This window comes from Chlorocebus sabaeus, chromosome X (assembly GCF_047675955.1).
Source record: "Chlorocebus sabaeus isolate Y175 chromosome X, mChlSab1.0.hap1, whole genome shotgun sequence".
Classification (NCBI taxonomy): domain Eukaryota; kingdom Metazoa; phylum Chordata; class Mammalia; order Primates; family Cercopithecidae; genus Chlorocebus; species Chlorocebus sabaeus.
Genome location: NC_132933.1, coordinates 84,282,582 through 84,309,528, shown reverse-complemented (window position 1 = coordinate 84,309,528; position 26,947 = coordinate 84,282,582).

Below are 26,947 nucleotides of genomic sequence, written 5' to 3'. Positions count from 1 at the left end.
CTTTCAATCATGGCAGAAGGGGAAGCAGGAATGTCTTGCATGGCAGCAGGCAAGAGAGAAGATGTGAAGGAGAAACTGTCAAACCATCGGATCTTGTGAGAACTCACTCACTATCATGAGAACAGCAAGGCAGAAATCACCCTTACAATTAAATTGTCTTCCACCAGTTCCCTCCCTTGACACGTGAGGATTATGGGGATTACAGTTTGAGATGAGATTTGGGTGGGGACACAGAGCCAAACCATATCATTCTGCCCTGGCCCCTCCCAAATATCACGTTCTTTTTACATTTCAAAACCAGTCATGCCTTTCCAACAGTTCCCAGAAAGTCTTAACTCATTCCAACGTTAACCCAAAAGTTCAAGTCCAAAGTCTCATCTGAGACAAGGCAAGTTCTTTCTGCCTAGGAGCCTGTAAAATAAAAAGCAAGTTAGTCACTTCCAAGATACAATGGGGTTACAGGCATTGGATAAATGCTCCCATTCCAAATAGGAGAAATGAGCCAAAACAAAGGGGCTACAGGCCCTGTGCAAGTCCAAAATCCAGAAGGGCAGTCATTAATCTTTTTTCGTTGTTGTTGTTGGAAGACTGAGTCTCGCTCTGTCACCCACTATGGAGTACAGTGGCATGATCTCAGCTCACTGCAACCTCTGCCTCCCAGGTTCAAGTGATTCTCTAGCCTCAGCCTTCCAAGTAGCTGGGATTATAGGTGCACACCACCAAGCCTGGCTAATTATTGTATTTTTTGTAGAGACAGGGTTTCACCATATTGGCCAGGCTGGTCTCGAACTCCTGACCTCAAGTGATCTGCCTACCTGAGTCTCCCAAAGTTCTGGGATTACAGGCATGAGCCACCATGCTGGCCAGCAGTCATTAAATCTTAAAGCTCCAAAATTAATCTAATTTGACTCCATGTCTCACATTCGGGGCACACTGATGCAAGACGTGGGCTCCCATGGCCTTGGACAGCTCCTTCATGGGCTGACATTGAGTACCTGTGGCTTTTTCAGGTGCATCATGCAAGCTGTTGGTGGATCTGCTGTTCTGGGGTCTGGAGGACGGTGGCCCTCTTCTCACAGCTCCACTAGGCAGTGCCCCAGTGGGGACTGTGTGTCGGGGCTCCAACCCCACATTTCCCTTCAGCACTGAGCTAGCAGAGGGTCCTCATGCTGCAGACTTCTGTGTGGACATCCAGGCATTTCCACACATCCTCTGAAATCAAGGTGGATGTTGCCAAACCTCAATTCTTGACTTCTGTGTACCCACAGGCCCAACACCACGTGGAAGCCACCAAGAGTTGGGGCTTACACCCTCTGAAGCAATGGCCCAACCTGTACCTTGGCCTCTTTTAGCCATGGCTAGAGCTGGAGTGACTAAGATGCAGGACACCAAGTCCTGAGGCTCCACACGGCAGTGGGTCTCTGGGCCTGGCCCACAGAACCATTTATCCCTCCTAGGCTTCTGGGCCTGTGATGGGAGGGGCTGCCATGAAGGTCTCTGACATGCCCTGAAGACATTTTTTCCCATTGTCTTGGTCATTAACATTCACCTTCTTGTTGTTTATGCACATTTCTGCAGCCAGCTTGAATTATCCTCAGAAAATGGGTTTTCTTTTTTTTATCATTATACTTTAAGTTCTAGGGTACATGTGCACAATGTGCAGGTTTAATACATAGGTATACATGTGCCATGTTGGTGTGCTGCACCCATCAACTCATCATTTACATTAGGTATTTCTCCTAATGTGATCCCTCCCCCAGCCCCCCACCCCATGACAGGCCCTGGTGTGTGATGTTCCCCACCCTGTGTCCAAGTGATCTCATTGTTCAGTTCCCACCTATGAGTGAAAACATGCAGTGTTTGGTTTTCTGTCCTTGTGATAGTTTGCTGAGAATGATGGTTTCCAGCTTCATCCATGTCCCTGCAAAAGACATGAACTCATCCTTTTTTATGGCTGCATATTATTCCATGGTGTATATGTGCCACATTTTCTTAATCCAGTCTATCATTGATGGACACTTTGGTTGGTTCCAAGTCTTTGCTATTGTGAATAGTGCTGCAATAAACCTATGTGTGCATGTATCTTTATAGTAGTATGATTTATAATCCTTTAGGTATATACCCACTGATGGGATGGCTGGGTCAAATGGTTTTTCTAGTTCTAGTCCTTGAGGAATCGCCACACTGCCTTCCACAATGGTTGAACTAATTTACACTCCCACCAACAGTGTAAAAGTGTTCCTATTTCTCCACATCCTCTCCAGCATCTGTTGTTTCCTGACTTTTTAATGATTGCCATTGTAACTGGCATGAGATGGTATCTCAGTTATCTCATTGTGGTTTTGATTTGCATTTCTCTGATGACCAGTGATGATTAGCATTTTTTCACGTGTCTGTTGGCTACATAGATGTTTTCTTTTGAGAAGTATCTGGTTATATCCTTTGCCCACCTTTTGATGGGGTTGTTTGGTTTTTTCCTTGTAAATCTGAGTTATTTGTAGATTCTGTATATTAGCCCTTTGTCAGATGAGTAGATTGCAAACATTTTCTCCCATTCTGTAGGTTGCCTGTTCACTCTGATGGTAGTTTCTTTTGCCATGCAGAAGCTCCTTAGTTTAATTAGATCCCATTTGTCAATTTTCACTTTTGTTGCCATTGCATTGGTGTTTTAGTCATGAAGCCCTTGCCCATGCTTATGTCCTGAGTGGTATTGCCTAGGTTTTCTTCTAGGGTTTTTATGGTTTCAGATCTAACATTTAAGTCTTTGATCCATCTTGAATTAATTTTCGTATAAGGTATAAGGAAGGGATCCAGTTTCAGTTTTCTACATATGGCTAGCCAGTTTTCCCAGCACCATTTATTAAATAGGGAATCCTTTCCCCATTTCTTGTTTTTGTCAGGTTTGTCAAAAATCAGATGGTTGTAGATGTGTCATGTTATTTGTTAGGCCTCTGTTCTGTTCCATTGGTCTATATATCTGTGTTGGCACCAGTACCATGCTGTTTTGATTACTGTAGCCTTGTAGTATAGTTTGAAGTCAGGTAACTTGATGCCTCCAGCTTTGTTCTTTTGGATTGTCTTGGCAATGTGGGTTCTTTTTTCGTTCCATATGAACTTTAAAGTAGTTTTTCCCAGTTCTGTGAAAACAGTCATTGGTAGCTAGATGGGGATCGCATTAAATCTATAAATTACTTTGGGCAGTATGGCCATTTTCTTTTTTTTTATTTTATTTTATTTTTAAAATAATTTATTTACTTACTTTTGAGACGGAGTTTTGCTCTGTCACTCAAGCTGGAGTCAATGGCATGATCTTAGCTCACTGTACCCTCTGCCTCCGAAGTTCTAGCATTTCTCCTGCCTCAGCCTCCTGGGTAGCTGGGATTACAGGCATGTGCCACCACGCCCAGCTAATTTTTGTATTTTTAGTACAGTCAGGGTTTCACCATGTTGGCCAGACTGGTCTCGAACTCCTGACCTCAGATGATCCGCCTGCCTCGGCCTCCCAAAGTGCTGGGATTACAGGCGAGGCACCACGCCCATCCTATTTTGAAAGGATTTTGAACCATCAGAAATGTTGAAAGTACAACACAAAGAGCTCCAGTATCCTTCTCATGCAGATTCTGCAACTGTTAACCTTTTGTCTGCAATTATTCCGTCACCTTTTTTTTTGCCATTTTCATTAGTCTTTTTCTGAACCACTTGAGAGCAAGCTGCAAACACAATGCCCCATCAGCTTTAGATACTCTAGTGTGTATTTTTCTAAAACAAGAATACTTTCCTGCATAATAACCATACACCCCTCCAAGCTAGGAAATGGACACTGATACAACGATGCCATTCAATCCACAGATACCATCCACATTTTGATAAATGTTCTAATAATTTCTCTCTTTCCTTTTCTGGTCTAAGAGCCATTTTCAAGATATTCATTTTTCCCATCCATGAGCATGGAATATTCTTCCGTTTCTTTGTGTCCTGTTTTATTTCGTTGAGCATTGGTTTGTAGTTCTCCTTCAAGAGGTTCTTCACATCCCTTGTAATTGGATTCCTAGGTATTTTTTTCTCTTTGTAGCAATTGTGAATGGGAGTTCACTCATGATTTGACTCTCTGTTTGTCTGTTAATGGTGTATAGGAATGCTTGTGATTTTTGCACATTGATTTTGTATCCTGAGACTTTACTGAAGTTGTTTATCAGCTTAAGGAGATTGTGGATTAAGACAATGGGGTTTTCTAAATATACAATCATGTCATCTGCAAATAGGGACAATTTGACTTCCACTTTTCCTAATCGAATACCCTTTATTTCTTTCTCTTGCCTGATCGCCCTGGCCAGAACTTCCAACACTATGTTGAACAGGAGTGGTGAGAGAGGGCATCCTTGTCTTGTACCAGTTTTCAAAGGGAATGCTTCCAGCTTTTGCCCATTCAGTATGATATTGGCTGTGGGCTTGTCATAAATAGCTCTTATTATTTTGAGATACATTCAATCAATATCTAGTTTATTGAAATTTTTTAGCATGAAGGGCCATTGAATTTTGTTGAAGGCCTTTTCTGCATCTATTGAGATAATCATGTGGTTTTTGTCATTGGTTCTGTTTATGTGATGGATTACGTTTATTGATTTGCGTATGTTGAACCAACCTTGAATCCCAGGGATGAAGCCAACTTGATCGTGGTGGATAAGCTTTTTGATATGCTGCTGCATTCAGTTTGCCAGCATTTTATTGAGGATTTTCACATCAATGTTCATCAGGGATATTGGTCTAAAATTCCCTTTTTTTGTTGCCTCTCTGCCAGACTTTGGAATCAGGATGATGTTGGCCTCATAAAATGAGTTAGGGAGGATTCCCTCTTTTTCTAATGATTGGAATAGTTTCAGAAGGAATGGCACCGACTCCTCTTTGTACCTCTGGTAGAATTCAGCTGTGAATCTGTCTGGTCCTGGACTTTTTTTGGTTGGTAGGCTATTAATTATTGCCTCAATTTTAGAGCCTGTTATTGGTCTATTCAGAGATTCAACTTCTTCCTGGTTTAGTCTTGAGAGGGTGTATGTGTCCAGGAATTTATCCATTTCTTCTAGATTTTCTAGTTTATTTGCATAGAGGTGTTTATAGTATTGACTGATGGTAGTTTGTATTTCTGTGGGATCGGTGGTGATATCCCCTTTATTATTTTTTGTTGCATCTATTTGATACTTCTCTCTTTTCTTCTTTATTAGTCTTGCTAGCAGTCTATCAATTTTGTTGATCTTTTCAAAAAACCAGCCCCTGGATTCATTGATTTTTTTGAAGAGTTTTTTGTGTCTCTATCTCTTTCAGTTCTGCTCTGATCTTAGTTATTTCTTGCCTTCTGCTAGCTTTTGAATTTGTTTGTTCTTGCTTCTCTAGTTCTTTTAATTGTGATGTTAGGGTGTCAGTTTTAGATCTTTCCTGCTTTCTCTTGTGGGCATTTAGTGCTATAAATTTCCCTCTACACACTGCTTTAAATGTGTCCCAGAGATTCTGGTATGTTGTATCTTTGTTCTCATTGGTTTCAAAGAGCATCTTTATTTCTGCCTTCATTTAGTTATTTACCCAGTAGTTATTCAGGAGCAAGTTGTTCAGTTTCCATGTATTTGTGGAGTTTTGAGTGAGTTTTTAAATCCTGAATTCTAATTTGATTGCACTGTGGTCTGAGAGAGAGTTTGTTGTGATTTCTCTCCTTTTACATTTGCTGAGGAGTGCTTTACTTCCAATTATGTGGTCAATTTTAGACTAAGTGCAATGTGTTGCTGAGAAGAATGCATATTCTGTTGATTTGGGGTGGAGAATTCTGTAGATGTCTATTAGGTCTGCTTGTTGCAGAGCTTAATTTGAGTCCTGGATATCATTGTTAACCTTCTGTCTCATTCATCTGTCTAATATTGACAGTGGGGTGGTAAAGTCTCCCATTATTATTGTGTGGGAGTCTAAGTCTCTTTGTAGGTCTCTAAGGAGTTGCTTTATGAATCTGGTTGCTCCTGTATTGGGTGCATATATATTTACAATAGTTAGTTCTTCCAGTTGAATTGATCCCTTTATCATTATGTAATGGCCTTCTTTGTCTCTTTTGATCTTTGTTGGTTTTAACTCTGTTTTATCAGAGACTAGGATTGCAACCCCTGCTGTTTTTTTTGTTTTGTTTTTGTTTTGTTTTGTTTTGTTTTGTTTTGTTTTCTTTCCATCTGCTTGGTAGATCTTCCTCCATCCCTTTATTTGGAGCCTATGTATGTCTTTGCACATGAGATGGGTCTCCTGAATACAGCACACTGACGGGTCTTAATTCGTTATCCAATTTGCCAGTCTGTGTCTTTTAATTGGGGCATTTAGTCCATTTATGTTTAAGGTTAATATTGCTATTTGTGAATTTGATCCTGTCATTATGATATTAGCTGGTTATTTTGCCCATTAATTGATGCAGTTTCTTCATAGCATTGATGGTCTTTACAATTTCGCATGTTTTTGCTGTGGCTGGTACTGGTTGTTCCTTTCCATGTTTAGTGCTTCCTTTAGGAGCTCTTGTAAGGCAGGCCTGGTGGTGACAAAAATCTCTTAGCATTTGCTTGTCTGTAGAGGATTTTATTTCTCCTTCACTTATGAAGCTTTGTTTGGCTGGATATGAAATTCTTGGTTGAAAATTCTTTTGTTTAAGAATGTCCAATATTGGCCCCCACTCTTTTCTGGCTTGTAGGGTTTCTGCCAAGAGATCCGCTGTTAGTCTGATGGTTTCCCTTTGTGGGTAACTTGACCTTTCTCTCTGGCTGCCCTTAACACTTTTTCCTTCATTTCAACCTTGGTGAATGTGACAATTATGTGTCTTGGGGTTGCTCTTCTCGAGGAGTCTCTTTGTGGTGTTCTCTGTGTTTCCTGAATTTGAATTTTAGCCTGCCTTGCTAGGTTGGGGAAGTTCTCCTGGATAATGTCCTGAAGAGTGTTTTCCAACTTGGTTACATTCTCCTCATCACTTTCAGGTACACCAATCAAACGTGAATTTGATCTTTTCACATAGTCCCATATTTCTTGGAGGCTTCGTTTGTTTCTTTTTACTCTTTTTTCTCTAACCTTATCTTCTCACTTTATTTCATTAATTTGATCTTCCATCACTGATACCTTTTCTTCCCCTTGATCGAATCGGCTACTGAAGCTTGTGCATGCGTCACAAAGTTCTCATGCCATGGTTTTCAACTCCATCAGGTCATTTAAGGTCTTCTCTACACTGTTTACTGTAGTTAGTCATTCATCTAATCTGTTTTCAAAGTTTTTAGCTTCCTTGTGATGGGTTCGAACATCCTCCTTTAGCTCAGAGAAGTTTGTTATTACCGACCTTCTGAAGCCTACGTCTGATGACTCATCAAAGTCATTCTCCATCCAGCTTTGTTCCATTGCTGTTGAGGAGCTGCAATCCTTTGGAGGAGAAGAGGTGCTCTGATTTTTAGAATTTTCAGCTTTTCTGCTCTGGTTTCTCCCCATCTTTGTCGTTTTATCTACCTTTGTTCTTTGATGTCGGTGACCTACAGATGGGGTTTTGGTGTAGATGACCTTTTTGTTGATGTTGATTCTATTCCTTTCTGTTTGTTAGTTTTCCTTCTAACAGTCAGGTCCCTCAGCTGCAGGTCTGTTGGAGTTTACTGCAGGCCCACTCCAGACACTCTTTGCCTGGGTATCACCAGTGGAGGCTGCAGAATAGCAAATGTTGCTGCCTGATCCTTCCTCTTGAAGCTTCATCCCAGAGGGGCAGCCACCTACATGAGGTGTCTGTCGGCCCCTACTGGTAGGTGTCTTCCAGTTAGGCTACACAGGGGTCAGGGACCCACTTGAGGAGGCAGTCTGTCCATTCGCAGAGCTCAAATGCCATGCTGGGAGAACCACTGCTCTTTTCAGAGCTGTCAGACAGGGCCGTTTAAGTCTGCAGAAGTTGTCTGCTACCTTTTGTTCAGCTATGCTCTGCCCACAGAGCTGGAGTCTAGAGGCAGTGGACCTTGTTGAGCTGCGTGGGCTCTGCCTAGTTTGAGCTTCCTGGCCACTTTGTTTACCTACTCAAGCCTCAACAATTGCAGATGCCCCTCTCCCAGCCAGGCTGCCACCTCGCAGTTCAATCTCAGACTGCTGCACTAGCAGTGAGCAAGGCTCTGTGGACGTGGGACCTGATGAACCAGGCACAGGAGAGAACCTCCTTGTCTGCAGGTTGCTAAGACCTTAGGAAAAGCACAATATTTGGGCAGGAGTGTCTCATTTTTCTAGGTAGCCTGTCATGGCTTCCCTTGGCTAGGAAAGGGAAATCTCCTGACCCCTTGCACTTCCCGGGTGAGGCAATACCCCACCCTGCTTCATCTCACCCTCCATGTGCTGCACCCACTGTCCAACCAGTCCCAATGAGATGAACCATGTACCTCAGTTAGAAATGCGGAAATCACCCACCTTCTGCTTCAATCACTCTAGGAGCTGCAGACCGGAGCTGTTCCTATTTGGCCATCTTGCAATGCCCTCCAGGTTTTTCTTTTCTATTGTATTGTCAGGCTGCAAATTTTCCAAATGTTTTTGCTCTGCTTCCCTTTTAAACATAAGTTCCAATTTCAGATCATCTCTCTCAAGTTCAAAGTTCCACAGATCTCTAGGGCAGTGACAAAATCCCACCAGTCTCTGCTAAAGCATATAAACGGTGACTTTTGCTCCAGTTCCCATTAAGTTCCTCATCTCCATCTAAGACCACCTCAGCCTGGACTTCATTGTCCACATCACTATCAGCATTTTGGTCAAAGCATCCAATAAGTCTCTAGGAAGTTCCAAACTTCCCAACGTCTTTCTGTCTTCTTCTGAGCCCTCCAAACTGTTACAACCTCTGCCCTTACCCAGTTCCAAAGTCACTTTGACATTTTCAAGTTATCTTGATAGCAATACCCCACTCTCTGTGATACCAATTTTCCTGTATTAGTCCATCCTCACAATGCTATAAAGAACTGCCCAAGACTGAGTAATTTGTTTTTTTCATGTTTTAATTCTTTTCTTTTTTTTAAATCTACATATACCACTACAGTTTCATCCAGGCTCTCACCATCTGTGTTTTGAATGATTGCAACAGCCTCCTAAATGGTCGCCCTTCCTGGAGTTTTATTTTTCTCAAATCCATGCTAACAGCTATCAGGATAATATAGCTAAAATGCAAATCAGATCTTTTGGTTAACATTCTTCATGTCCTTAGGTTCCTCATAGCCTTTGATGAAGTCCAGGTTCTTTACTACATCATACAAGGCCATCCACTTGAGGACTGAAGTCTGATTTTTTATCTTGCCCAAATTCCTGTCTACAAATATAGGAGTCATGCCCTACAAATCATAAATTCTCATCTGATGGGTTTTATTTAACCCTATATATCATGACTAACTTTCCAATATGACTCTGGCATAACATTACATGACAAATAAGGAAGTCAAAATATTCTACTTTGCCATAGTTTGAAATGGTCCTCTGTGGGGGAAAATGTGCATTTGTAAAGAATCTCTATGAACATAGCTAGATCCTTTTCTTCTAGCCCCTCCCAATCCTAAAGAGATTAAGTAAGAGGCCAGTGCCTTTTAAAGGTCCAAATAGGAAACATTTGTCATCTACTGTCTCTATGGGCAGCCACTATAAGACCACAAAAGAACCTTGGTCTCCGCAATCTTTTATCTTAGCCAGAACATTTCCTTTCTATTGATCCCAGGTCTTTAGACAAACTCAACCAATTGTCAATCTGAAAACGTTTAAATTTACCTATAGCCTAGAAGCCCCTGCTTTGAGTTGTTCCACCTTTCTGAACCACACCAATGTATTCCTTTCTTTTCTTTGTGTTTTTGGAGACAGTCTCGCTCTGTCACCGAGGCTGGAGTCCAGTGGCGTGATCTCGGCTCACTGCAACCTCCGCCTCCCAGGTTCAAGTGATTATCCTGCCTCAGTCTCCTGAGTAGCTGGGATTACAGGCACCCTCCATCTCACCTGGCTAATTTTTATAGTTTTACTAGAGACGGGGTTTCACCATGTTGGCCAGGTTGGTCTCAAACTCCTTTCCTCAGGTGATCCACCCGCCTCAGCCTCCCAAAGTGCTCGGATTACAGGCGTGAGCCACCGCATCTGGCCCAAACCAATGTATTTCTTAAATGTATTTGATTGGTGTCTCATGCCTCCCTAAAATGTATGAAACCACGCTGCACCCCAACCACCTTGGGCACATGTTCTCAGGACCTCCTGAGAGCTGTATCACAAGCCATTGTAACTCATATTTGGCGCAGAATAAAATCTCTTCAAATATTTTAGAGTTTGACTCTTTTCATCGACACACTACAGTAGCATCCAAACCTTCTTGATGACTAAAATACTTTGAACACTCACTCTTGATATCTATTTTTAATCCATTATACATGTTCACATATATTAAACATAAACAAAAATATAATTTTTAAAACATACAGTATAAAATTAAATATAAACAGTAATATTTTCTTCCCCATATATATATTTTTTATTTTCAATAGGTTTTTGGGGAACAGGTGGTATTTGGTTACATGAATACATTTTTTGGTGGTGATTTCTGAAATTTTGGAGCACCCATCACTTGAGCAGAGTACACTGTACCCAATATATAGTCTTTTCTGCCTCATCCCCCTCACCCTTTTCCCCCGAGTCCCCCAAGTCCATTGAATCATTCTTATGCCTTTGTATCATCACAGCTTAGCTCTTCCTATAAGTGAGAACATATGATGTTTGGTTTTCCATTCCTGAGTTACTTCACTTTGAATATTGGTCTCCAATTTCATCCAGATTGCTGCAAATGCCATTATTTTGTTCCTTTTTATGACTGAGTAGTATGCTAGTATTCCATGGTGTGTGTGTGTGTGTGTGTGTGTGTGTGTGTGTGTGTGTGTGTATCACATTTTCTTTATCCACTTGTTGACTGATGGGCATTCGGGCTGGTTCTATATTTCTGCAACTGTGAATGGTGATGCTATAATCATGCATGTGCAGGTATCTTTTTCATATGATGACTTCTTTTCCTCTGGGTAGATACCCAGTAGTGGGATTGCTGGATCAAATCATACATAGATCTACTTTTAGTTCTTTAAGAATCTCCACACTGTTTTTTATAGTGTTTGTACTAGTTTACATTCCCACCAGCAGTGTAAAAGTGTTCCCTTTTCACCACATCCATGCCAACATCTATTATTTTATTATTTTTTGATTATGGCCATTCTGGCAAGAGTGAGGTGGTATTGCATTGTGGTTTTGATTTGCATTTCCCTGATATTTAGTGATGTTGAGCATTTTTTCATGTTTTTTGGCCATTTGTATATCTTCTTTTGAGAATTGCCTGTTCATATTCTTAGCCTACTTTTTAATGGAAATTTTGTTTTGTTCTTGCTGGTTTGTTTGACTTCCTTGTAGATTCTGGATATTAGTCCTTTGTTGTATGTTTGGATTGTGAAGATTTTCTCCCATTCTGTGGGTTGTCTGTTTACTCTGCTAATTATTTCTTTTGCTGTGCAGAAGCTTTTCATTTTAATTAAGTCCCATCTATTTGTTTTTGTTGCATTTGCTTTTGAGTTCTTGGTCATGAAGTCTTTGTCTAGGCCTATGTCTAGAAGGGTATTCCCAATGTTATTGTATTAGTCTGTTCTCACACTGCTAATAAAGACATACTTAAGACTGGGTAATTTCTAAAGGAAAGAGGTTTAATGGACTCACATTTCCACATAGCTGGGAAGGCTTCACAATCATGGTGGAAGGCAAAGGAGAAGCCAAGGCATGTCTTACATGGCAGCAGGCAAGAGAGAATGACAAACAAGTGAAAGGGGTTTCCCCTTATAAAACCATCAGATCTCATGAGACTTATTCACTACCACAAGAACAGTATTCAATTATCTCCCACTGGGCCCCTCCCACAATATGTGGGAATTATGAGAGCTACAATTCAACATGAGATATGGTGGCAACACAGCCAAACCATATCATTCTGCCCCTGGGCCCAGCCCACAAAACCATATTTTCCTCCTAGGCCTCCAGGCCTGTGATGGGAGGGGCTGCTGTGAAGACCTCTGACATGCTCTGGAGACATTTTCCCCATTGTCTTGGTTATTAACATTTGGCTCCTTGTTACTTATGCAAATTTCTGCAGCCAGATTGAATTTCTCCTCAGAAAGTGGGATTTTCTTTTCTATTACATTGTCTTGCTGCACATTTTCCAAACTTTATGCTCTGCTTCCCTTATAAAACTGATTGTTTTTAACAGCACTCAAGTCACCTCTTGAATAGTTTGCTGCTTAGAAATTTCTTCTGCCAGACACCCTAAATCATTTTTCTCAAGTTCAAAGTTCCACAAATCTCTAGGGGAGGGGCAAAATGCCACCAGTCTCTTTGCTAAAACATAGCAAGAGTCATATTTACTCCAGTTCCCAACAAGTTTCTTTTCTCCATCTGAGACCAACTCAGCCTGGATTTCATTGTCCATATCATTATCAGCATTTTGGTCAAAGCCATTCAACAAGTCCCTAGGAAGTTCCAAACTTTCCCACATTTTCCTGTCTTCTTCTGAGCCCTCTGAACTGTTCCAACCTCTGCCTGTTACCCAGTTCAAAAGTGTCTTCCACATTTTTGGGTGTCTTTATAGCAGCACCGTAGTCTACCAGTACCAGTTTACTGTATTAGTCCATTTTCATGCTGCTGATAAAGACATACCCCAGACTGGGTAATTTATATAGAAAAAGTGTTTTAATGAACTCACAGTTCCAGGTGGCTGGGGCGGCCTCACAATCATGGTGAAAAGTGAAAGACACATATTACATGGTAGCAGGCAAGAGAGAATGAGAGCCAAGCAAAAGGGGTTTCCCCTTATGAAACCATCAGATCTTGTGAGACTTATTCACTACCATGAGAACAGTATAGAGTAAACTGCCCCAATGATTCAATTGTCTCCAACCAGGTCTGTGATGCTTAATACTGAGTGTCAACTTGATTGGATTGAAGGGTCCCAAATACTAATCCTGGGTGTGTCTGTGAGGGTGTTGCCAAAGGAGATTAACATTTGAGTCAGTGGGCTGGGGAAGGCAGACCCACCCTTAATCTGGTGGGCACCATCTAATCAGCCTCTAGCCAATATAAAGCAGGCATGAAAACGTGAAAAGGTGAGACTGGCCTAGCCTCCCAACCTACATCTGTCTCCTGTGTGCTGGATGCTTCCTGCCCTCAAACATTGGACTCCAAGTTCTTCAGTTTTGGGACTCGGACTGGCTCTCCTTGCTCCTTAGCTTGCAGACAGCCTATTGTGGGACCTTGTCATTGTGTGAGTTAATACTTAATAAACTCCTATATGTATGTGTGTGTGTGTGTGTGTGTGTGTATCTCCAATTAATTCTTTCCCTCTAGAGAACCCTAATACAAGGTCCCTCTCACAACAGGTGGGAATCATGGGAACTACAATTCAAGATGAGATATGGGTGGGGACACAGCCAAACCATATCAGTTATCTTCTAGAATTTTTATGGTTTCAGGTCTTAGATTCAAGTCTTTGATCCATCTTCAGTTGGTTTTTGTTTAGGGTGAGAAATGAGGATTCAGAAACTGGGTAATTTATAAAGAAAAGAGGTTTAATTGACTCACAGTTCCACATGGTTTGGGAGGTCTCAGGTAACTTACAATCGTAGCAGAAGAGGAAGCAGGCATGTCTTACATGGTGGCAGGCTAGAGAGAGCATGGGAAGGAAGAACTGTCAAACACTTACAAAACCATCATATCTCGTGAGAAATCACTATCATGAGAATAGTATAGGGGAAATAGCCACCGTGATCCAGTCACCTCCTACCAGGTCCCTTCCTTGACACATGGGGATTACAATTCGAGATGAGATTTGGGTGGGGACACAAACCATATCAGACCCTGAGCCTACATTTTCAAATAAGCTACTCTGAAATTCCTGACAGACAGAAACTATGAGATAATGTATGTTTGTTGTTTTAAGCCACTGAGTTTTGGAGTAACTTTTTATGCAGTAACATAACTAGTACAGATTTGGCTATCTGGAAGTGGGGTGCTATCAAGAGGTCAAGACCATCCTGGCCAACATAGTGAAGCCCCGTCTCTACTAAAAATACAAAAATTAGCAGGGCATGGTGACGCACTCCTGTAGTCCCAGCTACTTGGGAGGCTGAGGCAGGAGAATCGCTTGAATCTGGGAGGCAGAGGTTGCAATGAGCCAAGATTGAGCCACTGCACTCCAACCTGGTGACAAAGCGAGACTCCGTCTCAAAAGAAAAAAAAAAAAAGGATCCAAAAATGTGGGAGTGGCTTGGGAATTAGGCAGTTTTGCAAAAGCTGGAAGGACTTTGAAGAGAGTATCCATAAAAGGCTGAAATTTCTTGAATAGACTTTTTGGAGAATTCTGAGCTTTGAGGAGGCTACCAGTGTGGGGTTAAATAGGAGTAAGGAATATGTTATAGGAAAGTGAAGGAAGAGGGATCTTTGCTACGTAGTGGCAGAAAATTTAGCTCCACTGTCACCTGAAATTATTTGGAAAGTAGAAAATGTACCAAATGAACTGGATGACCTAGCTAAAGTAACTTCCAGTGAAAGCATTGAAGGCGCTGCCTGGTTGCTTCTTGTTGCTTATCGTAAAATGTGAAAGGACAGAGATATGTTGAAGGAAGAAATGTTAAACAAAAAGGAGTGCTGATTTTGGAGATTCCTAGATCCTCCAAGGGTAAACAATGCCAAAATTAAGAAATAGCTATGGAACAAAGGTAAAATCCAGGGTGCTCTCTGGAAAGCATGGTCTAAAAAATAAAACTGGAAGTATGACTGTAAAATCCTTTGTTGAAGCCTCAGAAAGATCCAAGGTCATGCCTCAAAGAGCTGTTCAGTCAAGCCACGGAGCTTTGAAGAAGCTTAAGGGCACTGTCCCTCAGTAGTCACAGCAGATGTCCAATGTTAGGAAGGACTTATCACAAAGATATTTTTGGACAAAGCTTTGGTGTAATGGGGAAAACCTTAATAAGAATCAGAGAACACTCACAAAGTTTTAAAGAGAATTGTATTTATGGAAACACTTCCAGCCTGAACTGAAAGGGACAGAGACAATACAAAATGACAAGAGATCTTTGGATCTCCAAAATTCTACCAGCAGGAAGAAAGCTGAGAAAATCATGCACCTGGAAACAGAATATTTTTTGTGAAAAGGAAAGATGACTCAGAGGATGGAACCAAGAGCCCAGCGGGGAGAGCCAAGAGGTGCAGAGAATTATTCCCAGACTGAGTCCTAATCAAGGAACTTGCAACATATCCTTAGGTATATTTCAGAATTGTTTATGGAACAGCGACTCCTTTGTGCCTGTTTTCCCCTTCCTTGTACAGTAACATCTGTAGAGGTTATTCTACACATTCCCACCATTGTATATTGGCTGTATCTGTGGCCGATATCTTTCTTTTTGGTTCACAGGTCCTCAGGTTGAGAGGAACTGTACTCCAGAAGCTATACTTCAAGAACTACATCTGAGGAGCCTTATGTGCACCCGGACCTGGACCTGGACCTGATCTCAGTGATGAAAATCTAGACTTCAAACTAATAGTGTAATGGGATGAGACTTTTAGGAGCCTTGGGAGGAATGAGTGTACTTTGCATGTAGGAGGAATATTAATAGTTGGTGGAAAGAGGGAGAACTGCAGTAGCTGTCAAATTTGTCCACAAATTTTTTGCTACTCCTTCCATTCAAAGGAAGACCCTATTTCCCCTCCTCTTGAGGGTGAGCTGCTTTTAATGTCTTGTTTCTAATGAATAGAATAAAGATATTCATTAGTGACTCGCTTCTAACAAATAGAATAAAGCAGAAGTGATTGTGACATTTCAGAGACTAGATCATAAAAAAGATAGCGCAGCTTCCTCTGTGCTCCCTCTCTAGTGGAGCACTCGCTCTGGGCTTAAGTTAGTTGTCATGTCCTGATGGCATTCAAGTAACCTATGGAGAGGCCCACAATGTGAGGGCCTGAGGTCTCCTGCCAGCAGCCACATGACTGAGCCATCAGCGAAGTAGATCCTTTAGCTCCATGCAAGCCATCAGATGACTGCAGACAGTGGCAGATTTGATAGATGAGAATTCTTTCTAGGCAGGCTGGCCACCCTTTTCTTGAAAGATTCTGTGTGGTTTCCGGTAGCTCTCTGTGTGTGAGCAGGGAGGGAATGGCCAAACTTCTGCTGTCCTGGGCAGAGCACACCAACATATCTACTTTCTATGTTTTCCAGGGGAAGGGTGGATTAACTAGCACAGGTCTTGTTTTAGAATGATGGCACCAAGCAAGGAAATTCTAGGAGGAGTTTTCAAGCTCCTCCTAGTGTGTGTGGGAGCCACCTAGTACATCTCATGACTCAGGACTTACACGAGTTGCTTCTAGGTCTAATAATGAGCTTGCAAGGTTAGAAGGGCTGTGTCTCCCTAAAGTCTGCTTTTAGACATGCATGCACCAGCATTGTGCCTGTTCTAGGATAGGTTGTGTGCTTTGTGTTGGGTACCCTGCTATCACTGCTGAGAAATTTCTCAGTCCACTGGGAGAAGAAAATGGTTCATTTCCATGCTCACACTTCCTCTGCTCTCTCTGTCCTGATTGGTTAATCACGGTACTGGGGTGAGAAAGCTGAGACTAGTAGGGTTGCTAGAGCTAGTCTGTATTGACTTAGAAGAGCTGATTGTGAAATTTTCAGAAATTTTGCTTGCCAATTATTAGTCACAGCCATTATTAAAAACTAATGTACATGGCACGAAGCATATATGGCAAAATGTTAATGAATCTAACTGGTGTGTATATGGGTATTCAATGTGCTATTTTTTCCTATTTTCTGTATGTTTAAAAATATATATTTATTTTTTAAAATTAAAAAGGCGGCACTGAAACAAAAAAAAATTAATGTACATGAACTTACTATTAAATACATTACATTATTTTACTACATTCTTATCTATACTTTTTTTTTTTTTTTTTTTTTGAGACAAAGTCTTTTTCTGTTGCCCAGGCCGGAGTGCATTGGTACGATCTCGGCTCGCTGCAGCCTCTGCCTCCTGGGTTCAAACAATTCTCCTGCCTCAGCCTCCCGAGTAGCTGGGATTACAGGCACATGCCACCACATCTGGCTAATTTTTGTATTTTTAGTAGAGATGGGGTTTTGCCATGTTGACCAGGCTGGTATTGAACTCCTGACCTCAGGTGAGCTGCCCACCTCAGCCTCCCAAAGTGCTGGGATTATAGGTCTTATCTACACTCTTGAAGTTATTTTGTCCATTCTGTATGTATGGTGGAAATACTGAATATACATATAATGGTATGTTACTGTACCTCTCTACTCAACTCTGCATTCATTAATACAACATTGATAGCTTGAAATCAGCCATTGTGGGAGTATTTGCACCATGGAAATCAGCAAATGCTACAGGTCAGACTTTTTTTTCTCAGGAGAGCTGGTTGTTAAGTATTTACCAGTACATCACTGGCTGGGACCCAAATGCTGATACAGACAAGGGTGGGCTTCATGGCATCTCACAACTTTTTAACCTGAATCTTGTTTCTAGAGACTCACCTAGGTGATCTTCAAACTACAGCAAGTCTAAATGGATGAGATTAACATTCTCCTGCTGGGAGGACTCTGTGGAACCCTGCCTGCCCTTGCAGGTCAGGATAGGGACCATATAGAACCATAGGTGCTGCCCATCATTCATGCATTCATGACTCAGAAGAACCCTGTCATGTACTTCACCTAGGGCAGTTTGGAGGTCAGGTCAGTGGCTGTCCAGTCTGCCTCACCAGGCAAATAGGCATTCTATAAAGAATTGTCTGAAAGGGATAGAGAGCAGCTGCTCCATACAGTAACCACAACAACACCATTAATCTTACCCTAGAGTCTTGAGCCTTTGCAAAGAAAGGTACCATTTCAAAGGCAGAATCTTAAGTTTTAGGGGATATCTCAATCTGAACTTGTGTGTGGGGCCATCTAGCACTCAAATTTTCCTGTTGGCACTCTCATTATTTATGAAAAAGAAAACAAGTAGGACTTTGATTCAGTGGCAGGATGGAATCACTACCTACTCCTGCTCAATTGCATCCAGTTGTACAGTTCTAGCAGATCCAGGAACTCATGGAATCTGAACTCAGTAGGTTATTTAGCTTTGTATGCAAGAGGACTAGTGAAAGACAGCATTTCAAGCTGGACTGGGACAGTACATATATTTGGGGCTGTCCTGTTGCAGAGAGCACTAGATGATGATCAAAGGCTCAGGCTTCCCTTCTATAGTGTAGAGTTGTTGCTGGAAAGAGGCTTCCCAGCCAGGAACTACCACTTCCAAGCTCCATCGCACCTGTAGGCAAGATCATTTGACCAGTTCTTACCAGTACAACATGTAAACATGACGTGTATCATTTTAGGGCCAAAGTGATTGAGTAACGGGTATGTGATTCTTCACACTTTCATGTGCTGCTGAAACACTAGGGTGACCTTAAAGCTACAAGATGGCAGAGCCATAAGATGGAAATAGCTGGATCCTTGAGTCACTTGGAGGAGAGTCACAGGCTCTCTAACAGACTGATGAGAGAAACTTAAATTGTGCTAAACCACCAAGATGTAGTTGTTTGTTATAGCAATTAGTGTTATTTTGATAATACATGTTCTCTGGCCTGTGCAATATTCCAAGTAAATTCTAAGGCCTTGTTATTATTATCCTCCTCAACCTCCTAAACCAAGGAGTGGTTGTCTATCTCATTCTCTAAGATATTCTGTTTCATTTAGAATGAACCCTTGATCTGAGTAATCCTGGTACCAACCAAAGACTAAGGGAAATCAAATACTGCCCCTCCCACCTTAGGAAATTATTCATTTGGTGATATTTTGAATCATATGCTCCATTTCAGGCTGCCAGGGAGCACACCTGTGCCAGCACAGCCTTAAGAGGGTACCCAGCAAAGGCACAATGAACCCAGGTGCCTAGGCCTTACTGCCACCCTGGAAGACAGCCTGACAATCAATCTGCTTGTTGAGGCTTTTGGTGGGGCTGTATCTGGCCCAGTGTTCTAAGGAACAAAAAAAAAAAAAAAAAAAAAAAAAAAAAAAATGCAGAACCAAGGATAGACCAGGGAAATCTCTGGGGTACAGTTACCCAAGACTTTGTAATACACTGTTATCCTTCCCTTCTCAGGGCCACAATGCCACATTTGCTGACAGGTAGATGTCCTGACTAATGTAGTCCACTTTCTACGCTGCCACTTCAGTTCTATTACCTGCTGCCCCATTGTCTGATGCCTGCAGGAGCTGCTCCAGTTCATTGACTTGCACTGCCATGCTCTGTTGAATCAAAACCCCACCTATTTTGTGCCTTTCCCAGGGTCTCCAACTACCATTTGACCCATCTATTGCTTACCTCCGTCACATAAATGGTTACAGCAGCTAGCATTATTTTGATTGATACATGTTCACACATGAAGTGTGTTGAACCAGGCCCTCAAATAGTAGCCCTGACATTCTGCCTGCTGCGCTGGCAAGACTCTTGAGCCCTCTGCTCCTTGATAGCCAAGTTTGATGTCTTACACAGTTCTACCGGGAACCCCTAGCCATTTCAATAATGAAAGACACTGTTTCTACTACTTTCCTGTACCACCCAGTACTTGCAAGTCAGTGTCTTTGAGAACTACAGGCTGCCTGATACCTTGCAGGATGCACCTCTAAAAACAAATAGTCATTGCTGAGATGGGGAGGGCAGAGGGCTGCTGTTGGCATGGAACCTGATGTGGTTTTCCTCCTGTTCCATGTTCTGCTTACCTTCCCCAAAGCAACCCTGATGCATATGAGAGGACCTGTTCCTGGCCCCATTACAGATCTCTGAAACCATTAGCCACCCTCACTGCTGCCTGAGCGCCACCACAGGAAGATGTAAGAGTTTCTCCATCTCCTGGTAGGCAGTTGGCTCCCTGCTCTCACACCATCACCCACTTCACCACTAACAACCACCAAGAGACCCGTCCAAAGAGGGAGGCTGAAATAAGAATTGATCATTCATTTAGTCAGCAAATATGTGACGGATGCTGTGCTAGGCTCTAGGGATATAACAGTGAACAAAACCAAGTCCTTCTCTCATGTAGCTGATGGTCTGGTGATGGAATACATCCAATAAACACATCACTAAATAAATTACATTCAATGGGCATAAGGGAGGACATTTTGCTAAGTGAAATAAGCCAGTCACGAAAAGACAAATAGCATGTGATGCTACTTATAAGAAGTATCCATAATAGTAAAACTCATAGAAGCAGAAAATAGAATGGTGCTTGCCAGGGTTTGGGGTGAGGGGGTAATACGGGAGTTGCTGTTCAACGGGTATGAAGTTTCAGTTATGAAAGATGAATAAGTTTTAGAGATCTGCTGTACAACCTAGTACCAGTGGTTAACAATATGGTATTGTGCACTTCAAAATTTGTTTAGGGTAGATCTCATGGTAAGCATTCTTAATACATACACACACATATCACACACACACACACACACACACACAAAAACAAAACAAAACAAAAAAAAACAAAGGGACACAAGGAAACTTTGGGAGGTGTTGGATATGTCTATTACCTTGTTTGTAGTGATGGTATTGTGGGTGTTTGCATATGTGCAAACTCATCAAATTGTACACATGAAATGTTAGGTTGGTGCAATTCTTTGTATATTGATTATGCTTTAATAAAGCTGTTTTAAAAATAAAGCAGAGTAAGGGGATGAAGAATGACTGGAAGAGGGGTTGCTGTTTTAGATAGAGTGGGCAGGGAAGTCTTCTCAGAGATGCTGACATTTGAATAAAGTCCTGAATGCAGTGAGGTAGCAACGCATGGGGCAAGAATGTTTCAAGAGAGGGGACAGCATGTGCTAAATGGCCTGAGATATGAATGAGCATGGTATGTTTGAGAAACAGGAAGAAGGCAGAGTTAGCAGAGCCACCTTCTATTTAAATGACTCAGAACTAGTTACCCCTCATGCCTTACACTCCCACTTATCTGTTGCCACAAGAAGGAAGTTCAAGCCTCCCATTATCACCTGGACCACTCATTATCTTCGCTTAGCTTAGTACATCTCCTAATCGATCCTTCCTTCTCCCCGCTTGTATCAATAACCTCACTTTTGTTTCTTAGGCCTAAGAGAAGCAATCAGAAGAGAAGTAGCTCATCTTCCCACAATCAGATCTGTCACTTTACCAGCATCTATCCTCATCCCCTCTGCTGTTCCTCTTGATACAAAGGATAAACTGACTATGCCCCAGCACTTACACCCTCCTGCCAATTCAAGGACTTTACTCCCAAAAAAACCAAAAAAGCGAACAACAAAAAAAACCCCTCTTTCTCTTGCAATCATAAGCATTTTCTTGTCTGCTGGATCAGTCCCATCAGTTTAGCAATATGTTTGTCTATACCCCATGCCCACCGCCAACTAATCCCAAATTCTCTGTTAACCTCTTTGGTGAAGCTCTGCAAAGAATTGGCTGTACCTTCTGGCTCCACTTTCTCATTTCTCACTTTTTTTTTTTTTTTAGACGGAGTCTGCACCTGGCCTCTCATTCTTTTTTTCAACCCTTTCCTCTCAAATTTTTATTAAGGTTCCCAAGACTACCATCTTGCTAAATCTCATGAACTTGGAAACATTTGACATAGTTCATTTGACTTTGTTCTCTTTGAGATACCTTTTTTTTTTTTTTTTTTTTTTGAGAGATGGAGCCTTGCTCTGTCACCAGGCTGGAGTGCAGTGGCATGATCTCGGGTCACTGCAACCTCCACCTCCTGGGTTCAAGCAATTCTCCTGCCTCAGCCTCCTAAGTAGCTGGGACTACACGTGCACACCACCATGCCCAGCTAATTTTTGTATTTTTAGTAGAGACGGGGTTTCACCATGTTGGCCAGGCTGGTCTTGAACTCCTGACCTCGGGTGATCCTCCCGCCTTGGCCTTCCAAAGTGCTGGGATTACCGGCATGAACCACCATGCCCAGCCTTTGGAACACTTTTTTGGCTTGGCTTCTGGAAAACCACAGTCTCCTGGTTGCCCTCCCTTCTTACTGCCTACTCTTTCTCAGTCTCTTTGATTGCTCCAACTCCTCTTCCTCAACTCAAAATGTTAAGAGTGACCCAAAGTTTAGTCTTCAGAACTCTTCTGTTTACATTTACTTCCTGGATGAGCTCATCCAATCTCATGGCTTTAAATAACATCTATATACTCCAAAGTTATATCTCTAGCCCTGACCCCCTCCACTAAGCTCCAGATTTGTATATCTGACTATACATATGACATCTCCATTTGGATATCTAGTAGATGTCTCAAACTGTTTCAAAAAATAGCCCCTATTTCTCCTACCTTAAAACTGCTCCTTCCCCAGCCTATCCCAATGGTCAGTGATACCACTATTTATCCAGTTTCTCAGATGAGAGGTATCTTTGAATTTTCTCTTTCCCTCAAACCCCAGATCCAATGCATCAGCAGCACCTATCAGCTCTACCTCTCACCATCTCCACTGCTATTTCCCTAGTACAAGCCACTGTCACCTTTCATCAGGAAGACTGCAGTAGTTTCTTAACTGGGATCTCTGATTTCACTCCTAGCCCCATAAGGATTTTTCACACATCAGCCAGAATGGTCTTCTAAAATTTTTGAACTTTACTATGTCACTCTTCTAGTTAGAACCCTTCATGTGATGGCTTCTTAACATTGTATTTAAAATAAAATCCAAATTTTCCCATGGCCCACAAAGCCCTATGTAGTCTGGCCTCGGCCTACTTCTCCAGCTTTTTCTCCTGTCTCTTTACCTTGGTCAGTCAGCTTTGTCTGGTTTTCTTTGAAGGGACCAAGGTCATTCCTGCCTCAGGGCCTTTGTACTTGGTGTTTCTTCTGCATGAAACAATCTTCCCTAAGATGTTCCCATGACTTCACTTAATTTGGGTCTCTGAACAAACACCACTTTTTCAGAGGAGTGATTTCTCTAATCACTAAATCTGAAGTAGCTGCCCCACCATCAATCTCAATCCCCTTGTCCTGTTTTATTTTTCTTCACAGAACTCACCACATATAACTTCATGTATTTGTTAATTTGCCTACTTGTTTTGTCCCTCTTCTCCAATGGAATTTGAGCTCCTGCGGGCAGAGATACCATCTGACTTGTTAACAACTATGTTGCTAACACCTGGAGCAGTGCTGACACACAGAAGGTACTCATTTGTTGAATGGCTGAATAAATTCCACTGTCTTCTGCCTTCATCCCTCAGTCTGCACACATCCACCTCGTCTTTCACCATTCCTCACTAGGCCCAGTTCACCTAGACCCCTGCACACACCACACCCTCAGGAATTGAAAGCCTAAGTATATGGTTACAGGAGACTCTGGACTTCCAGGCCCATCCAATGGACTCCAGCAGGAGGTTTACGGGCCAGAGGGATACTCATAAGAGCCCAAGTCTCCCCTTAAGTATCTCTCAGAAGCCTTGCAAGCTCCGGTGGAGCCAATCCAGCTGCAGCCTCAGCTTGCCTAGCAAAAGCCTGAGGCTAGAGGAATGAGTGTATTTAAGTGAACTTTGCTTATTTTCTATACTACATCTCATTCCAGAAGGGATTTGAGCTGGGTGACTTACTTAAACACTGGGTTCAAGTCTGTAATTTCAGCACTTTGGGAGGCCGAGGCAGAAGGATTGCTTGAGCCCAAGAGTTCAAAATCAGCCTTAGCAACATAGTGAGACCCTGTCTTTACAATAAAAATAAAAATTAGAAAATCAGCTGGCATGGTGCCCATGCCTGTAGTAGTCCCAGCTACTTCGGAGGCTGAAGCAGGAGGATCACTTGAGCCCAGGATGTTGAGGCTGCAGTAAGCTATGATCACATCACTGCACTCCAGCCTGGAGGAACAGAGCGAGACTCTGTCAAAAAACAAACAAACAAACAAACCCCTCTCATATCTATTCTAACAACACATCCTATGCAACACATAAAAGGGGCACATTAGCACATACCACTGACAGTGTTAGCTCTGCACCATACTCCTCAATTTGCTCATAGTTGATATCATCCCATTCCTCACCTTTCTGGCTTTCCAATGCTTTCATTTTTGTCCTTGTCTAGTCCTTGTCTACATTTCAGACTTATGTTTTTTTTCCTGGCAATGACACTGACTCTCATATGTTTGTGAATATCGGCTTTAGCTGCACCACCTCTGGCCACTTTGGGTTTTTTGTTTTTTGTAGAGACGGGGTCTCACCATGTTGCCTAGGCTGATCTTGAATTCCTTGCCTCAAGTGATACTCCCGCCTGGGCCTTCCAAAGGGCTGAGATTATGGGTGTGAGCCACTGCACCTAGCCCTTCTCAGGACACTTTGGAAAATGCCTCCGCTGGACTCACTCTGACTCCAAATGAGGTAATATATGGTCAACCCATAGCCTTGGGGAAATTTGGGGACCCCTTTTCTCTCAGACTTGAAAGAAATCTCCACCATTTCCAAATCCATGAATATGTGGGAAAGAAAGTCTTATTGGCTGCAGGAGAGGAGTAAAACAGTTCACAGACACCTTGATGTTCACTGGTAACTGCCTGAATAGAGTTAGAAGGAAATGGGATGACGGTTAGTTTCAACTCCTAGATCAGGAGTTTGAGATCTCAGGCTGTGAAGATCCCAGCCAGAGTTCTCCTACTTTACAATGTGTACTGGCATTACAGTGGCCCCAAGACTACACTTATTGGGAGAATGGGATAAAACCTGATGATTCCTTTTTCTTCTCTTGGTTTTTCTGTTTTGATGATGCTTGCTCTCCAATTATAGTATTTGCTCTTAAATAGCTATGGGGAACTATGAACTTCAGTTTCCTTGTTTGTAAAATATAAATTATAATCTCTATTTCTGAGAGTTGTGAGGAGTAAATGAGAATACATGTAAAGTACTGAGAACATTGCCGAGGAAATAGTAGCTCATTAAAGTATCTCTCATCTCTTCTAGTTGACCTGCAGTCAACCTCTGTTTCAGCCTTTTACTATGGGTTCTTGGGGCTTACACACAATTCTCAAACTCAAAGGAAACTCTGACATTACTATGTCCCTTGACAATAAACAACAGGGACAGAGGTTGGCGACAGTGATTCATAGATTTGGTCCCTTCCAATTTTAAGAAAAGTGGAAACTTCGGTCCTCAATCCTGCACTGTCATGCTTTTTAAGGGCTGATGGCTTGTGAGCCATGCTCAAAGCAGAGATATAAGGCAAGAATGAGCGACAAAGTGAGAAAGAGAGAGAGAAAATAAGAAGAGATCACCTACTGGCTAGGCCAGCCAACCTCATGGGGATTAGGCCAGATCAATCACAATGCAAGAATCAGCTGGCATCTCACTGGAAAGAGAGTAGGAGAGCATACACAGGTGTGACAGAAGCAGCATGAACAACAAAGGGACACAAGAATAAAGTAATTAAATATGTTTAAAAGCATGATATCATATAATGACAATAGTTAGTCACCATTAAAGAATTCCAATGTAACCAACTTATCATTTTGAAAACTGGAAACTAAATGTAAAGATATAAGCATTTGTCCTGTTTTTCCTAATATAGAAAGGCTGATCAAATAACAAATGTGGGGAAATTTCTTCTTATTCTGGCTAAGAAATGAATAAGTAATGATAGAATTAGAATATAACCATTCTAATGTAATCCCTAATTATTAGTGAATTTAATATTAAGTATTATTAGTTTATAACATCACAAGACACTAGACATTATATGTCTCCTGTTGAAGAACCTAACACTACCAACAAAGTATTCTTGACAAAATACGAGCTAGAATCTAATCAAGCTTTTATATCAGCTATCAATTTACGAGAAATATAGAGTAAGAGAAATATTTTAAATGACACCACAGGGAGGCCTTGAGCAAAATTCTGGATGTGGGAAACTCTACTGGAAAACTGACTCAATTTCTTCAACAAATAGACTTTAAAGAATGGGAAGAGAGAGATGGAAGGGGAAATCTATGGGTTAAAAGAGACTAGATGTTATTGAATTGCAGTGTGTGGACTTTATCTTGAACCAGTTTCAAACAAACTATATATATATATATATATATATATATATATATATATATATATGAGATATTTTGAAAATTTGAACACTGGCAAGATAGTTGATGATATTAAAATTGTTCATTATTTTTGAGACAGGGTCTCACTCTGTCACCCGCTGGAGTGCAGTGGCATGATCATGGCCAACTGTATCCTCGACCTCCCAGGCTCAAGTGATCTTCCCACCTCAGCCTCCTGAGTAGCTGGAACCATAGGTGTGCACCACCATGCCCAGCTAATTTTTTGATTAGCCACTGTGTTGCCCAGGCTGGTCTTGACTCCTGACTGCAAGAAGTCCTCCGACCCGGGCTCCCAAAGTGCTGCTTCGATTACAGATGTGAGACACTGCACCTGGCCAAATTGTCCATTTTTGAGATATGATAATGGTATTATGATTTTAAAATCTTAAAGTATGTTAGTCTGTTCTCACACTGCTATAAAGACATACCTGAGACTGAGTAATTTCTAAAGAAAAGAAGTTTAATTGGCTCACGGTTCTACAGGCCATACAGTAGGCATGGTGGCATCATCTTCTGGAGAGGCCTCAGGGAACCTACAACCACAGTAGAAGGCAAAGTGGGAGCAGGCAATTCACATAGGGAGCAGGAAGAAGAAGGGGGTGGAAGTGCTACACACGTTTAAACAACCAGATCTCATGAGAACTCACTCACTATTGTGAGGAGAGTATCAAGAGGGAAGTCTGCCCTCATGATCCAATCACCTTCCACCAGGCCCCACCTCCAACACTGAGGATTACAATTTGACATGAGATTTGGGTGGGGACACAGATCCAAACCATATCATAAAGTATGAATGGAA